The sequence below is a fragment of the Mus caroli genome, chromosome 1 (genome assembly GCF_900094665.2).
Source record: "Mus caroli chromosome 1, CAROLI_EIJ_v1.1, whole genome shotgun sequence".
NCBI classification, from domain to species: domain Eukaryota; kingdom Metazoa; phylum Chordata; class Mammalia; order Rodentia; family Muridae; genus Mus; species Mus caroli.
This window is the reverse complement of record NC_034570.1, coordinates 48,111,112-48,129,515: the sequence shown is the minus strand read 5'-3', so window position 1 is coordinate 48,129,515 and position 18,404 is coordinate 48,111,112. Positions and strand designations below refer to the sequence as shown.

Here is an 18,404-nt window from a genome sequence, read left to right as displayed (position 1 = left end):
TTCTTCAGCCCCAGCTAACCAGAACCACAGAATCTTCACAATCAAATAGCAACAGCCCTGATAAGTCTTTAATCTTCCCTCTGAAATTTCACAAGCTAGGCCTCCATCTTCTGCACTGTTTCCAACATTATTTTCCAAGTTCCTACAGAACATCCCACAGAGCTTGTAACATCCCAATGGCTCCTCTAACTCAAAGTTCCAAAGTCCTTTCACAGTCCTCCCCAAAACATGGTCAGGTTGTCACATGAGTACCCCACTATTTTGGTACCAATTTGTCTTAGTCAGGGTTTCTATTCCTGTACAAACATCATGACTATGAAGCAAGCCAGTAAGTAACATCCCTCCATGGCCTCTGCATCAGCTCCTGCTTCCTGACCTGTTTGAGTTCCAGTCTTGACTTGTTTTGGTGATGAACAGTAATGTGGAAGTGTATGCTGAATAAATCCTTTCCTCCCCAACTTGCTTCATAGTCATGATGTTTGTGCAGGAATAGAAATCCTGATAAGTCAACTGGGTATGATGCCATATGCCTTTAATCCTGGCACTTGGCGGGCAGCATCTCTGTGAGTTTGAACCTAGCCAGGTCTATATACCTAGTTCCAGGGTAGCCAGGTCTACAAAGTGAGACACTATCTCAACAAGGAGAAAACACTCACACACACACACACACACACACACACACACACACACACACACGTGCGCGCGCGCGTGCACACAGGCACACATTCTAAATATACTGTCAGTATTTTGGATGAAGAGATAGATCAATGGTTAAGAACGACTACTGTTCTTGCAGAGGACCTAGATTCAGTATCTAGGATCCAGAACAGAAAGCTCACAGCTTCTTGTTACTCTAGTTCCAATAAATATGCTGCCCTCTGACTTCATGGACACCTGCATGTTCATGGTGCATACAAACTCACAAAGGCATGCAGACATACAAAACTCATGATGCATATAAACTTATGAAGGCACACAGACATACACACAATTTTTTTAAACAACCAAAAACTCCACAGTTGTCTTCTGACCTTCACACAAGTGCCACAATACAACCTGCGTGTCTATATAGGTGCACATGTACACACATCCATGCCTGTGCAAATGCATCCACACAATGTGGAAATATATGTGATTATATATATGGTAAAAATACATAAATGGCCCAATCCTTTAATTACACCTACTTATTTATGCTGTTATTATAGTTGATATAGAAGCTGCTACAGAAATAGATGTTCTAAGGTCATAGTGTATTTAAAATTATTAATTTCTTTAATTTAAAATTGCCACTTTGAATGATACAATTATGTAGACAGAGGTAAAATCAGGAACAGCTTTGTGGGAACTAAACCTTACACAATTCAGAGCAATCTTTAAGAAAATAGATATTTTAAATACAGGAGGATTATTTTATTTAAATTTAAAATGAACCTCAAATCACACATTTCAAAACCTCACAATATTGTAAACTTATTTAATCTCCAATAGGCCCCTCTGATACTCTTTTCTTTACACTTTGGTATTATACTCTTGGGTTTCATTTTCATATGATCAAATTTGTTCCCATCTTCCAGTTTAGAAGTTTCTTTCCAATACGCCACTACTGGGAATGTCACATATATTATTTGATTTAGTTTTTTTTTTTTTTTTTGAAAGTGTGTGCACTTTCTTTGAGATGTAAAGAATGAAGGTGTAGGATACGTCAGGGACCCAGTCTCAAAGTACCCAGTCCAAGATCAAGGGGCTAGCATGGCTGGGTACTGGTGGGTTGCAAACTGTTATGTAACCTCAGGCTTTTCCAATTGTGCTCCAGTTCCCAAATAATGACTGGGACACTATATTTTATTTATGAATCAATGCCTAGGTCAAGCTAGGCTTGTTCCCCAACTAGCTTGTAATTTATATTAACCAATTTATATTATTCTATGTCTGCCACATGGCTAGTTACCTCTCCTCAGTTTCATATGTCCAACTTCCCCTGAGTCCAAGCAGGGAACCTTGTTGCGCCTAACTCCTTCTCAGGGTGTTTCTCTCTCTCTCTGCCGATGTCCCACTATTCTACTCCTTCCCATAGGCTTTTTATTGACCAGTGATGCTTCCATACAGTACACAAGAGATTATCCCTATATTGTTAGGTCTTATTTACTCTCATATGATAAAAAGAGGGTAAGAGAGTTCTCCAGGGTCTCTGTCCCAGGATGTTTTCCTACTCTCACTCATTAGGGTGCTGTTAACCTTATAAAGGCCCTATAACACTATTATAGTAGGGCTAGGTTTCCCGTCTGAATTTTGGGGGTTTCTAACCATTCACTCCACATTTCTTGAGATAAAAATATCTTGTTTGAAACTTTTGCAAATGTATAAAACCACATGAGCATGTCTTTAGGGCTACCCCTGTGGGTCTGGGAGGCCTCTGCAGTTTAAATTTCCTGAAATATGCATGTGGGTGGATAAATACCTACAAACTTGATCATATTCACAGAAAAAGGAGATAATGTAGGGTAATGAAAGGTTAGGACACTGTCACATGTGATGTTAATGGCCATGTAAGTACTGTGAGAAAGTAACCATTAAATGCTGGAGTCTTGCGAGATGAGACAAGTATTTCAATTAATAATAAAGGAAAACTTTTCAATGTTAAGCCAGTTGACTAGTTTATGAGTTCTTTATCGGAATTATTGGGCAAACAAAGGCTGACGCCCAGTCAGGGGCCTTATCTGGGGAGAGCCACATTGAATGGTGGTGAACAATCAGGGTTTGGAGTCTTATAATTTTAGTATGGTTTTACTATATATTTTGTCATCTCTGTCACTGTGGTTTATATATTGGAAGTTTAAGACAGTTGAGACTCCTTTCTGAGTCTAAGAAAACAAAACAACCCAGAGCATGCATAGTGACCCTCTATTTGTCTTTATACTTTTTAGTTAAAAGATAGGTTTGTGATAGTGGCTAATCAATATGGATGCTAAGTATTGCAGGTGTGGGCTCACTGGATCTAAACTGTACAAAGAGACTGATTCATGGTATCCCATGAGATTCCTATTATAGGTGAGACTAGCCCTAATACTGACAATAGAAACTGGAATTGGACCTTTGGTTGGATGAGGTTCATCAATGATGCCTGTGATGACATCAGGGCTTTTTTTTGTGACCCACGATAGAACATAACTGAAGCTAATTTGAAATAAAAAGGGAGATCCTCCTTCCAGGGTCAGACCTGTCTACTCCATCTCAACCTTTCAAAAGTTGGCTTTTGGCAAACTGCAGAGGTCCTTGTTGCCTGGCTCTTATTTTCCAGATATAGTTATACTAGTTTCCATAGCTTTACATTTTCTGAATAGTCCCTAGAAAAGCCCCACACAAACGTTTGGACTAAGTTCACCTACAGCCCCTCACTGTGGTCTAGATGATGATGGCTGGTCTGTCTTGGGGTTTGCCAGGATCCAGGAACCACAAAGATTCTTTGTGGGTGAGGGAGCTATATGAACCACTGTTTCTAGAAAGGTAGAGTTGAGAAGATATAGGATACTGAACACACACATTCAAAATGCACAGATATCACTTACTTGGGGTGAAGATGTTATTATTGTACTTCCTGCATAAATATAGTTAAGCTATAAAACTAAGTAACTCTTCCATGTTTTGATAGGCACCATCAAGTACTGTGGGGCACAGTCAGATCAGCATTACACATTTCCCCCCTAAAATAAGACTAACTCAGAGAAGATGCTTCAGAAGAAATAGACGCAAAGCACCAAGTGTCTGTGCAAAATTTAGTTTTTAGTGACCTAAGTCACATGCGATTTTAATAATGCATTCTTTATCTTCACCACACTCCGTGTAGGGTGACATAAGTGTTACTGTCTTGTACAGATGGGGAAATTGAGGCATGACACCCTCGATTCCCCTTTCCAATGGGATTTAGGAACAGACTTGTCTGCATGACCTCAGCGGGTCCCCTTCATCCTTCGCGACGCCTATAGGAATGCTCCTGTCCTTCGCTCCGCAGCCTAACTCGTCCTCCGCCCAGCTCCACCCGCCCAGCTCTGGAGCGCCATCCCCAGGGAGGTCCCGTGGGCCCGGGTCTGGCCGCTTCTCCCCAGCTCTGCTCGGTCAAGCTCCCGAGTACCCGACGTGCAGGCGGCCCCCCGCCCAGCGCCCCCAGCGCGGTGCGGGCAGATGCTGCCCCGGCGTCTAGCGGACAAGGCGGTGGCGGCGGCGGCGGCGGCGCGGCTGGAGGTGAGCGGGCCGGGGACCCGTGGCGATGCGGGGGAGGAGGTGACAGTGACGGGACGCGGGCGGCTGGTGTGCGGCTTGCGGACGACGCCTGGAGAGCGAGCAGAACGGGTGCCTGGGGCCCCGAGCGCGGGGAGACATGGCTCCGCGCGTCCCCGCCGCCGCCGCCGCTGACTCGACACAATCGGCGGCTCGCGCGGCGTAACCGCGGGTGGGCGGCGGCAGGGAGCCTCCTCGGGAGCGCCGAGGGTCGCGGCGTGCGAGCATGCCGGCTCAGAGGCGAGCCGAAGACCGCCTCTGAGACGCTCGCCTGCCCGGGGCGCAGGGTGGGCTCCGTGACGCGCGGCCGCCCGCCTTCCCCGCGGCGCGCGCTGGCGGCTCGCGGCGACTGCGGGGCGCGCTCCCGCCTCGACCGGGTCCCCACCCGCAGCCCGCCTGCCCAGGTGAGTGCGCGGCTCGCGGCCCGCGCCCGCGCCGCAGGTAGCGGGCGGTGGCTTTGTCTCGCTCCCTTGCGCCCTGGTGCGGTCATGCATTTGACATTCTGCCCCTGAAGCGCCGGGCACCGGCGCCGGACGTGCCTGCTGATTCGGTGATCCCCGGGAACTGGGACTTGGGGGCTCGCGTGAGCATCACTCGAGGGAGAGGAGGAGGCTGCGTTTGCTTTCTGTTTGGAATGTGTGGTGAGCATCCTCTGCTGGAGCTTGGGGCCTGGAGCAAACCCGGGCTGCAGATTTAGTCGTAGACGTTTGGGAGGACGTGCAGCTGCAGAGGTCTGGCTCCTTATGCCTGGTCTTCTCCGTTCGCGGTGCTCAGCCGCCTTTCGTTTATTATGATTAATTTTAGGAACACCGTCACAGGCACAGTTATTTCTTTGAGAGTTGGGAGTCTTTGGAGTCAGCACAGAGAGCTCACGAGTAGAGTTATAAGGGTTCGGTCGATAATAAACTTGGAAAAGGACAGAGTCGGTGATCGTATGGACAGAGGTGGACAAGAGGCAAACTTCACCGCGGCCTTTAGCCTTTGTGGATAAGATTTCTGCTTTGCTCTGCTAGAGTCATGCAAACTCGGAGTTCTTGTATGTATGCCTTTGACAAAGTGTAAAACTTATTTTTCCCTTTTCTTGAATAGTTTTTTTTTTTTTTTTGTATTTTGTCATTTAGAAAAAAAAATAGAGTAACCAGTAGTCTTTTATTAGAAATTGTAAAAATTTGGTGTATTTGTTTGCCCTGTAAATATGATTTTCTTTTTACTGCTTCTCCTATTCCCTGAAGGGCTCATTTCTTCTATTGCCTAGAGAGTCAGTCAGCCTCTGGCTCTCCCTTTCCCCTCCCCCAACAGATGGCTTTATGTGCCAAGAGGTTATCTTTAAAATGTTACTCACATTACTTCCAAACAAAGCAGGCTTAGTTCTGAAGTTTGTGTGTGGAGTCATGAGAACAAGAGGCCTAATTGGATAGGGATATTATTAATGGTGTAAAGACCTGGATCTTGCTAATCTGTTTGGTCATCAGAAGATTCCTGCAGAGATTGTTTATATAGTGTGGGACAGATGGTGTCCCTAGCAGACAAGAGAAGCCAGGCAGAAAGGGGCATTGTACTCTTTATTATTGGGAGGTGGAACAGAGTGAGTGAACGGCGAGAAAGACATAATTTCGACCTCTTAAAGGAGACGTTTGTTATACAGCAGCCTAAACCATTTCTTTCTGTTTAACGTTTAAAACCTTGTCATTGAATTGTTTGTTTTATTTCTACATTGGCTATGATAAGACAGTTTAAGCAGTCACAGCAACACAGATGCCTTTGTACGCAAAAGTATCTTACCACTTTTTGGGAAAAACAGTCCCATTTCTATTGGCCCTTGCATGTACTTGGCTCCTCGGACTCATAATGTCTCCCAGCTGCAGGGACTTCAGTTTCATCCGCATCAGTCTGAGTTTGTTTCTTTCATATCTCCTTGGCAGGTGGTCTAGCACAGTGCCCAAACTTTCATCTATGGCTGTTCCTTTACTTCCATAGTGATTCACCTGTTCTAGACATTGGTTTTCTATGGCCCTGTCACAGGTTAGGGTGCCTCTTGGGAGGAGGTCTTTGTTAAGCACTGTGATGTCAGTGAGGAACTTGAAATTATCTTGAACATTTGGTAATCTAGCTGTAGGTTTTCTGCTTCTATTGCTGGTGGACATTTCATGCTCTAGATTGCAACTTGATAAAAAATTCATTTTCTTTTGTCATGAATGTGAGGGAAAATATTGTAGTAAAGTGATATCTACCAGCCACAAGACTAAACTTAGTGATCAAATAGAGTTTCATTAAGTTGCACAAGAGGCTCAAACTCAACTCTGAAGAACTTGGGCAGTGTGCCTTAAAGAGGAAAACATGCATTCTTACTCTTTTGAGTCTTTTACACCACTGACCTTAGCAAATGAAAAAGAAATCCAAGCAAGTTGTTACTGTAGTTGAGGATAGATACAATGGCTTTCCTTCTTGGAGACAGTGTTTTGTAGGAGAGATGGCTTTTTGACTCTGCCTGGTATTGAGTGTACTTGGTCATCAATGTAGTGATCTGATACTTTAAATCCTTGCTATTAGGTCTGTGTCCTCATGTGGTGGTCATTTCTGTCATGAATTACTTCTTTAAAAGAAAACATGCTTGTGGCTTGGGACTCTGACTGGCTTGTAGTGCTCAGCGGCGAATTGCTGCTAGTTTCCTTGGAAATAGAGGAGGTGGTGGGGACCTCTGCTAGTGTTGGGCAGGGGCTAGCACTGAAGTTACTTTGTTGCTAGGCATGAAGTTTAGCTGCTTTTGCAGGTTGCTTCTTAAGGCTCAGGAAACTGTATCAGGATGTGAAGGAGAGGTTAGAGGGGTAACCAGACCTTCTGGTTTGCCTGTTTGGTGCCATTTTGTCACTGCAAACTTTTAAAAGTGTCATCATGTGATCACTCTTGAAATGAAGGAGTCTTGGTTATATTCAACAGCCCTCTCTTGACCCCAGGTTCCACTTTCTTTCTCTCTCTCTTCTTTTCATTCTTTGTTTGAGACAGGGTCTCATTATAAAGCCTAGGCTATCCTTGAATTCAAGATCTTTTTGCTTTATCCCCCAAAATACTGGGATTACAGGCGTGAACCACCATGCCTAGCTGACACCACATTTTGAGTCTTGCTCAATGACATTTAATTCTTTTATTTCTTATATTTTTGGTTATGAGCCTAGCCTTTAATGGCTGAGCCATCTCTCCAGCCCAATTCTTTTATTTCTTAAATATACACTAAGAAAATATTTGAATCTGAAAAATATATAAGGAAAGAGACATAGTAGGGACGATAAAATAGCTTGATCTGTTTACATATGTCAAGAGAAGCTGTGCTAAGTCACAAAGTGTCTGTCATGGTTCTAAAGCCCCATTACTGTCTTTGAGACAACAAGAATTACCTCTTATCCTTTATTTAAGACTGACACAAATTAGGATGACCTGTGATTTGGGAGGACAGTTGCACCAAAACTTGCTTGAAAATTGAATGTTTACATGGTGCTCACACACATGAGTGCCTGCTTCACCATTTAATGTGAGACACAGTTCTTGGGCATTTACAGAGAATCCAGAACACAAATGCTTCTGTATAGTCTTGACTCCACATTCTTGTAGTTTGGACAAGAAGGCAATAGGAGAGCTTTTGTTTTCTGTACTCTCTCCTGTCTCCAGTTGGGTTTTGGTCTCGGCTTTTCACAGGGAGCACATAAGAAAATATTTGGTGCATCTATACATTCTGTGGAATTTTATTGTACAGGAAACCTAATGAGGGTTTGGGCTTTGTATATATGAAGCTTGTGGTGTCTGCTTCTGTGACCTTTGCTAAAAAAAATGTATGTAACAGTTCATTTGTAGTGCTGGACAGTAGGTATTAATTATGGTTGTTTCCTTTGTAACATGCAATCTACTAAAGTCCTCAAGAGCTTAGTCAGCATGTCCAAATGAGAATAAAATTTATTTATCTCCTTTGTAAATAGGATGATGAAATAGGATTTTGTTGTTGATGTTTTTTGTGTTTTGCCAAAGACATCTTTGAGAGTAAAATGTGGAATGAACTGGGAGGAACAACCAAGCTAACCAAGTGGTCTAGGTCAGATTCCTAAGTTATATTTCTTGCTGCTGTGATCAAATATCTGACTTTAGGAAGGAGGGGTTAATTAGGGTTATAGTTAAAGGGAACATGCGTGGTTAGACTGTGTCCACAGCCAGGATGCAGAGAGTGATGAATGCTCCTGTTTGTCTGACTTTCTCCTTCGTATTTAGTCTGGGACCTTAGCCCATGAAGTTGTTTATCTATATTTAGGGTGAGTTTTCCTATATCATTTAAGTCTGCCTAGAAACTCACTCCCAGAAGTGACTTGAGATTCATTTCCATGGTGATTTGATTTAAAAATCCTAGTAAGTTTACAGTCAAGATTAAACATCGCACCAGGGAAACTAGCATCAGCGTTCATCCTAATTATGATCCAAATCATGAACTTGGGGAGCCGGAGAGATAGATGCCTCAGCAGTTATGAGTGCTTACTGTTCTTGAAGATGACCTGGATTTGGTCCCCAGCACCCAGTCATGTGCTACTTCCAGGGGATCCAACATCATCTTCAGGTCTTCACAGGTAAATTCACACACACACACACACACACACACACACACACACACACACACACACATACATTGTGATGCACACAAACCCAGGCAAGCACACATACATACACATGCACAAAAGGAATAACTAAATCTTAAGAAATCATGAACTTGGGTCTCTTATATGGCACTGGTTGGCCTAGAACCAGAGGTCTTCCAAGTGCTAGGATTATAGTCGTACGATTCTACACCTGCATTTCAGATTGTTAGCTTTTATATGAAGAAAAATATCCTTATTTTTGATGGAAAAATATCCTTAGGTTCTTCTGGGTTTGTTCAGCTTGTATGTTTATGTGTGCGCTTGCATATATTGGCAGAATATCTATACCTAATGTCTCTTGTGTGGATAAAGCAAACCTAAGAAGGGGTGGTCATTAGAAAATTGCATACTTTACCTCTTTCATGGCTTGGCTTTTAAACCTATTCTCTGAATTTAGTCTCTCCAAACTTTAAATCAACTCTTGATCTTGTTGGGTTTTAACACCATTTGTCGGTGTAATGCTTTTTCTTAAACTTTTGACAGTTTATGATTTTTCTGTTTAAGTCTTAAGGAAAGATCCATAGGCAGACTGGTGTGGTTACAAAAGAAAAGAATTTCATTTGCTCATTTATTCATTCAACTGGGTTTTTATGAGTTAGTGTCTGATCTTTTTGCTGGCTGTATACCAGTGAATCAAATAACAAATGCTAACCATGTGGAGTTTTCATCTTATTGAGACAGATAGTAAGTCAAATAGAAAATTATGTAGCATGGTAGAACAGGGCAAATGTAGTAGAGTATGTTTCATGAAGAAAGTGACCTCAAACAGAGAATTAAAGGGAGGCAAAAGAAGATATGTATATGTATATATGTTTACACACATGCACACACACAGACACATACACAACACACACACACATACACACACGAGAGAGAGAATTGTAGGTAGAGGAAACAGTCAGTGCAAATGTCTGGTCTATAAGGAAGAATATGTTCAGATGTGTCAGAAATCGACAAGGAGACTAGTATTGATGCAGTGTAGGAAACCAGGAGATGCAGGTAGGGATCACCAGTGAGGTCAGAGAAATGACATGGGGTGGTAGAACTTGTGTAGGGCCTTCAGATAGGAGAGTAATTATGACTTCAGCAGAAACTCTTTTTTCTTTAAAAAAAAAAAACCTTTTAACATTTATTTTTATTGTATGTATGGATCTTTTGCCCGCATGTGTGTCTGTGTATTATATGCATGCTGTGCCTTTAAAGGCCATAAGAGGGGATCAGATCCCCTAGGACTGCAGTTGGAAATGGTTGTGAGACGCCATCTGCGTCCTGGGAATAGGACCCGAGTACTCTGGAAGATCAACTAGTGTTTTTAACTGTGGAGCCATCTCTCCAGTCCCCTATTATATTTTTGTGAAATGCATTATCATAAAGATTGCATTTGTGGTCCAAAGACAGTATATATAACCCACATTTTGTTAAGGTCCACTTCATGTTTAATATATATTCTATATTTTTGTTTAGTTTTTAGTTGTTAAAGTATGTTTTGCTATTGCTCTCTGCCCTACTTCCATGTGTGTATATATAGCTAGGACTTCATGCATGCTAGGTAAGGAGTCTACCATTGAATTGTATTCCAAGTCCCCATGATTGCTATTATTAAGTTTTATTTCTGTTTCATAAAATTTGACCAATTGTTCAAGAATGGTACACAGAAGTATAGCCATAAAAAGATAAAAAGATAGGTTGAATTTATCCAATTTGAACTCTGAAATATGAAATGCTTTAAATACAAAATATTCTGAGCGCCACATGATTCTTCAAGTGGGAAATTCTAACCATGAAGTGGTGTTCAGCCTATAGTGATAGAAATGCCGTGGTCCAGTGTGCCGTCAGCATGTGTAGGAAAGGGAATCTCAGTGGAAATATAAAACACGAGTCTCCATGCATTAAACAAAGGTATCTGCGTAGTACAAAAGGAAATGTGATAAACCGAAAGCATTTTTTTTTTAAACTGGGTTCATCATCCATTCATTCTTATTGGGATCAAATCCTTAATAAAGCTTGTTACGAAACTGTGCCCAAGAGTGGTGTGAAGCCACGGATGTTTTTGTGTCATTTTCAAACAAAGCACAGTGGCTTCTCTGTGATGCCACTGAAGTGTTCCAGGACAGGCACATGATAAAGCTCCTCTTACAAATGTCATGTGTTACATTGCTAATGGCAGGTAAGAGACTGTCACTCTACCAGTCTCATTAAAGCACTTCTGTGGCGAGAGCAAGCATGGAGCTCTCATTGAAGAGACACTTGGAAACTCAGCTGGAAAGTTAAAAGATGGAAATTCCCCTTAGAAACCAGAGTTCTCAACATTTCTTAGTGAAGTGATGTGGTTGGCTGCTGTGTCAGATCGCTGGGCCAGAGTGAGAAAGAGTGATTATAGCCAAGTCCATGATAGCAGATACATTTGCTGTACGGTGGGGTGAAACACCCATGTCATGCGGAAAATGAATCAGCTTTTGGCATTAGTTCAGGGAGGAGTGCTTGGTGATGCCTGCTTTATTTATCACTGAAAACTTGTGCTCTAAGGGAAGAGAGGTTTTCCTTTGGGTGAGCCATCATTTATGAGATTAGAAAAGATGCTTTGGAGGAGAATGGTACTACGCTGGTTTAGATACACAGAAGAATGTTCTAGCTTTAAGAGTCTCTGTCTCTCTGTCTTTCTATCTCTCTGTCTCTGTCTCTCTGTCTTTCTGTCTCTCTGTCTCTGTCTCTCTCTCTGTATGTGTATGTGTGTGAGTGTGTGCACCATGGTGCACATGTGGAAGTTAGGGGACAACTTTGTGGAGTGAGTTCTCTCTTTCTACCTTTCTGTGGATCCCAGAAAACAAACTCAGGTTGCCATGTTTGTGTGGCCAACACCTTTACATCTTTATTTTCTGATCTGTCTTGGTGGCTGAGGAATGTGAAGGCTTTGTGACAGCATCGCAGCCAGAAGCCAACCACATGCTACCAGTTTCCAAGGAGCATGCAGCCTGTTCTGATCTTGAGAAAATGCTGAAACGGCAAGACTGTGGTGCCTGAACTTACGATGCACTGTGTAAGGGATGGGGAAGGAGTATCGATAGTGCTGAAGCACACTGGCTGAATAGGAGATGGGCGCTTGTGTGATACTTTACCTGCAGAGTAAGATTAGTGTTTAAGACAGTCTTCATCACGGTACGCCGAGAACTAGCCCCTGTTCTATCAAGTGGCTTATCTCAGTACTATACTTTTCTCACAGGAAACCATGCCAAGGATATGAAAAGGAGGAATGGATAACAACTGAATCAGCACATCACAAGTTTCCATGTGAAGTCATTGGTTAATTAACTAATTTGTTGCTTGTAGTTTTAAATACACATTACTGCCTTTACTCTGGAGCTGTTGTCTGAGCTCTGGCTACTTCCGGCTTCCTTTTGTTACACCTGGCTTTGCCCAGGATTGGTTGCAACCAGCCCACTCCTGGCTTCTTTTTCTACCCGCCTTTGTTCCTGGAGGAGTCATGTTACTAGCCCACTCCTGAGACCCTTGAATCCCAAGATAGAAGACACACAGACAGCTCCGTTATCTTTAGAACTTGCCTCTAGGAACTGCTGGGCGCAGATACCTCCTGTCTGGAAATGTGTGCCCTTATCAATTTATTATCTGTCTCTCCCTCTGCCCTAAACTTAGTGGCTTGTATCAGCTAGCCTCCACCCACATCCTTGGCCCCTTCAGCCTCTAGATGCCCCGAGATCTTACATGACTGCTGCTTTCCAAAGCATGACAGAAAAGCCTCTCTCTCTTTCCCTGTGTCTCCTCTTCCTCTTGGGACTTAAAAGTTCCACCTATACCTTTCATTCATCAATTGGCCCCTGCCTTCTTTACTAACAAGTCAAGAACTATTTGGAAAACAAGACCTTAGTGACAGAACCTCCTCTTACATTAATTGATTAATTAATTAATCAATTAACGAAGGCCCACAATGACCCCAAAAGGTCAGGGAAATAATATTTTCAGACATGGATAGTCTTTCAAGTAGTACACAGTATTTTTCAGTGATTCACTGGAAGACTAGGTGTTCAAACATACAGAATGCATAACTGGCAGATTGTGGTGATAAAAGACAAAGAAAAGGGTATTTGGTATTTGAGAGCGGGGAGAGAGCTGTGGTGGGCAGAACCCTGGCAGCAACTTCCTAGGCGGGAAGGGATGCAGTGCAGGTAGGAGCCCGGGAGCATGGTGAGTGAACAGGACCTTTTCCATGCTTTTACCAGAGAAACGGACCCTATGCCAAGTGTTTCCGGACCTGGTCTGTGTTGCCCTTGGCCTTCCCTACAAATGATGGATGATCACCAGTGGTCTTGTTACTGGGTTTTCTCTGTGTATGCCTCCCCTTGATCTCCCTTCATTCTTGTCTGTCACTTCCCTCCCCCGCTTTCTCTGTTAAACCTGGTGTTGGCATCTTAAAGCTAGAAAAGACTTTCCAAGCTCACAGCCTGTGCTGCCATGCTTGGAGGCAGCAAAGAGCATCTCTCAGGAGGGAAGCTGTGTGCTTTCCCCAGCTTACCTACTCCAGCCAACAGCTAAAGCACATGTTTGTATTTAACCCCCATCTTTAGGAAGGCGTTGCAGGGAAATATTAAAAAAAAAAAAAAAAAGAACCTGCAAGTTCCCGCACTCGTGCCGGCAACTCTCTGCCCCAGCAGAGCGGCCTGGCCCGGCCATCCACAGGCGGGCAATGGCCAACCTGTTATCTCATGGAGACTCTCTGGCCTGGAGCTCCCAAAATGTCTCCACCTTCTCGCTAAGTTCCTGCTGGTGGGTCGCTACCATGCCAACCCCATCCTTCAAAACCCCCACAGCTTTTGTGGTGCACATCTGGCGAACCCATGCTTTGATGCTGTACGTTTCTCTCTTGAACCCAGACGAGCCGCTGCATGAGGGAAAATGCAACATAAATTTAGTTCAGAAATCATGGTAACTCGATTGCTGGGCGCAACAACTAAAAAACTTAACTTGTAAGCTTTATTAAATCTAAATCCTTCAGTGGCAAATCTTGATGTGTCTGCTATTGAAACCGGGAGATACTTGTAATTACATTTTGTCCTCAAGCTATACCTGTCCAAAAGACCTAACTCTCTCCTGCTTCCTCTCTTCCTCCGTCCAACCTGGAAGTCCTGCCTACTTGCCCAGTGATTGGCTCCTTTATTCATTAGGGGATTGGTTCACAAGATCAGCACTAGGCCCATCTACAACAGGAAGGTATATTTCCATACTGCCCTCTTTGGACTTTAGTAAAGATGGAGTGTTTGCCCTTGGTCTAATAATTAATTCTGGTAATAATCATTATTTAATGCTATGGAAAAACTATTTTTCTTCATTGCACAAATGTTAATACTGTATGTGCTAGGCTCCATGCTATGTGGGAAATAAGCACTAAGGATGAGAATCAGCAGGCATGCACTCATGAGGCACATGTGATGAAAGGGTTAACATTCGCTCAAGCTGTTCTTTGTATATGGTTCCTCTTATGTGAACTGAGTTATAAGAACTTTTGAATATATATATATATATTTCATATATATATATATATATATATATATATATATATATGAAATATCCTACAAGTAAAAGAAGAAAATCAGATGTCAGTGTGGTGGGGGTTTGGAGAGTGGTTTTGGCCGAGAATAAAGCACAACGGAGACCTCTTAGATGGAGTGGCTGGGTTAACCTGGAATGTTATTCATCACCCACCTGCACGAGAAGAGGCAGGTCAGCTTGTACAGGTTTCTGAGGGGAAACGGAGATAATAACAGAAAGAAATTGAGACCTGTGAGAGCAGAGAACCAGGGATGCCAAGGCCAGCAGAGTGTCCTATCTGAGAGCTAGTAGGCTTTTCCTTGTGTTTATAAGGAGACTTCCACACATCCACAGCCTTTCCACCACATTTGAGGAGTGATTGGAGTGACTCCGGTATCAATGTTGTGTTAGAGGACAACCAGAATTTTTGTCTGGCAGTTGAGGAAAATCTGGAAAAGGCCCAAGAGACAAACTGGTAAGACTTTCTGCAAAGAAAAATGACTCATCCGTGGTTGTTAAGAGTGTTCACCTGGTTCTCGGGAGATTGGCCCTTTACACAGGGCTCTGATTTACTTTGGGTGGCTCTTCTTTCAATCAGCCAGTAACCCAGACTCAGTTCTTGCTCAGTGATTCTGTCATAGGAAGTATCAATTCTGCCTCCTCTTGTGTCTCCAACTGTCTTTTGATAGACAATTGAGAAATAATGGTTTTCATTTATGCTCCCATTCTGAACATCTCACTCTCCCAAAGACATTTGTAGAAGGTAAAGTAGCCTCTTATGTCAGTGATTGACAGCAAGGGTGGGGATGAGGTATCTCACAAGAGGGGTGGACAGCAGTGACTTGACTTAGACGTTTTCTTCTTTGATATTGACATTTACCGTCTTTCCATTGCTATTATTTATTTGAAATTAAGATCTAGTCATTTTGTTGTTTTGGAGAGTTGTTTGCCATTAGTCTTTCGCTATTCAGATTTGTAATCATTTTGAACATATGAAAGGCTGGCCAGACTGTATAATGCCCAGTATTGATCACATAGAAGATATGCAATAGACAATGTGTAATAGCTAAAGGAATCTTTATAAGAGGCAACTACTTATGGAAATCAGATGTTAAATTGGTACAGAATGTTAAAAGGTAAACATTTTTGTATTTTAAAAAAACGACAGGATATGACTTGTAGGTCTAATTCATTTATATAACATTCTCTCAGAAACCTTCCATTCTGAGTCTCTTGCTGTTGAAAATGGTGTGACTCGCAGCTAGCAGTGTCTGCATCATTCTTAGGCTGTCTACCAGACCTATTGAATTAGAATCTGCATTACACACATTAAATAGTTCCTTTAGTTATTAAATGTATGTGTAAATCATGTATAACACTCAGTTGTACATATCATGGGGCAACACACCTTGATGCACATACACATTGTGTAATGTTTAAGTAAAGTTAAACATACCCATTTCCTCAAACATCTATCTTTTGAAAGTTCCAAAAAAAATGGTTTTGAGAATTTTAAACACAAATACAGTGTGTTTACATAATTTCTACTTTTCCTGTTTCTGCTTCCAATTCCTCCTGTGTCCCCTTGCTATATTCTCCCTCCAAATTCATGTCTTATATAACAGACAGACAAATGCACATGTGTGCAAACACACACACACACACACACACACACACACACATGTTCACAAACTACTGAGTCCAGCTGATTTTGCCAATATGTACATGGGTTTAGGGCTGACCACTGAGGCACTTACTTGTGATTTGTATATCTTCTCAAATAACATCCTTTTAGATCTGTTTAAGCTTAAACCAAGCAATAAGGCGGGAGGCCTTCCTCTGGAGGTTGAACACAACTTCCTTGCCTTGGATTTTCTGAAACTTCATTATCTTCAGGGTTAGTGATTGCATGTGAACCCGGCTGGATTGTATGTATGGATCATAGACCTGCAACTCTTCGAAGTAGCTGGGGGATGTCACTTCTTGGTATGTCCCATTGGGGCCAGATTTAAAAAAAATCTACCTAGTGAGCAAAAGGGATGCTCACTAAGGGAAAGAGATAATAAGACAAGAAAGAAAACAAAAAACAAAAAACAAAAAAAAAAGATAACAGAGCTGTATTTGCTTTGATGGTTCACCTCCAGGACCTCAGAAGGATTTTGAAAAAAAAAAAAAAGATGGAGGTGCCTGAAAAGCCTTAAAAAGTAGAGCCTGGGTCTTGTAGAACCTGGCAAGGAATCAAGATTGGGGTGGATGCAAATAAAGAAGTAGAGAGCTGGAAAGAAGCTGGCATCTCCATGTTAGGCTCGAGCCCTGCAGCAGTGTAGTCATGGGTCCAGACCATAGCTCACACCTGCTTGTGACAAAGAGATACCGAGCTAATTTATCTTGTCACTGATTGCTGGAATTGGGTGATTGCTAACATACACAGTATGTCACTGTGTGTGTGAAAAGTAGGAGTAAAAACTTCAGTCTAGGAGTTTGCTATTCATTAATTTCTTTTTATTTGCCTTTGAAGTGTAACATTTGGCATGATCTGGCTCAATGAATGGCTGTTGAGCTGAACTGATTATAAACAAAGTAGTTTATTTTCTATCTTGAAAATTCTTCTATAGGAATTCATTTTCTCTGCTGGTTTAAAAAATTAACATCTAGGCTAGCCAGTATTAGTGCATACCTTTAATCCCAACACTCAGGTGGGAGGCAGAGGCAGGTGGATCTCTGTGAGTTCAAGGCCAGCCTGGTCTACATAGTGAATTCTAAGACAGGTAAAGCTACACAGAGGACCCCTGTCTCAAAACAAAACAAAATATTTATTAAAATATAATTAATACACTGTAAAATTGTCATTTTAAAACAAAAATATAAAGCATTTTGAAATATTGATGGATCATACTTTTCTTTCTCTCTTTCTTTCTTTTTTCTTTCTTTCTTTCTTTTTTAATTTGAGATAGAGTCTGAGTAGCCTGGGATGGTCTTCAACTTCATGTATAGCTAAAGATGGACTCAAACTTATAATTCTCCAGTTTCACCTTACCCTCAATTGAAATTATAAGTGTGTACCTCCATGCCTGGCAATGAGTCATACTTTTGTTGAAGAAAATTTGGTCATTTTCTTTCTTGTGTAATTACAAAATATATTTTACTTTTAGTTGACTAAAATCTCAGTAATTTAATAAATCAAATGGTTTATTTAAAAAGTATTCATTCTCTCTCTCTCTCTCTCTCTCTTTGTGTGTGTGTGTGTGTGTGTGTGTAAACATGGAAGACAGAGGACACAGAACTTGATTCCCTGGAGCTGGAGTCACATGGTTGTGAGCTGCCTATGTGGGTCCTGGAAACTAAATGTGGGTCCTTTGAAAGAGCAACTGCTATTTTCTTGTTTTTGTTTTTCTTTAAATAAAATCTCGATTGTTTGATTTTACCAATGAAGACCCAGGAACCAGATGCAGGGGTGAAAGGTTGCTAGATCAGAGAGGCAGAGAAAACACCCAGCTGACCTTCCTCCACAGCTGATGTCCTAGAAGGAATGCCCCTCTCTCAGCAGTCAAAAACTCCCTTCTCCTTCCTGTGTGTCTCTCTATCTGTCTTCCTGACTCCCTCTTACTCTGTGTTTCCTTCCTCTGTTCATTTCCTGTCAACTGGTCGCTTTGCCTCTTGACCCAAAGTTGACTTTATTTAATCCTATTTACAATAAACAGAAAGCTCTTGGGTTAAAGGTGTGTGCTAGGGCTGAGCCATGCCACAACTAGAGACAGGTATTTTTAGTAAATGGCACAATCATGGGATTCACAGTGTGATTGAATATCTCCCATCAAGCAACAAGCTCTCTTAGTGGCTGAACTGTATCTCCAGCTTTAAGTAGTTTTAAACCACGTTAAAACCTCCCCTCCCCTCCCCTCCCCTCCCCTC

General features: G+C 42.2%; 1 protein-coding gene across 3 annotated transcripts in view; it reads left to right on the top strand.

Moving 5' to 3' along the window:
* The first annotated feature begins 4,046 nt into the window (after positions 1–4,046).
* Positions 4,047–18,404, top strand: part of Hecw2 (HECT, C2 and WW domain containing E3 ubiquitin protein ligase 2) — a 374,063-nt gene continuing 359,705 nt past the window's right edge. The window contains exon 1 of one of the 3 annotated variants that reach the window (XM_021160080.2): positions 4,047–4,242. The gene's annotated coding sequence lies outside the window, so the exon portion shown is untranslated. Of the gene's footprint in view, positions 4,243–4,602; positions 5,315–18,404 lie in introns of those variants that run through there. The other 2 variants (XM_029476576.1, XM_029476580.1) reach the window with 2 other exon arrangements.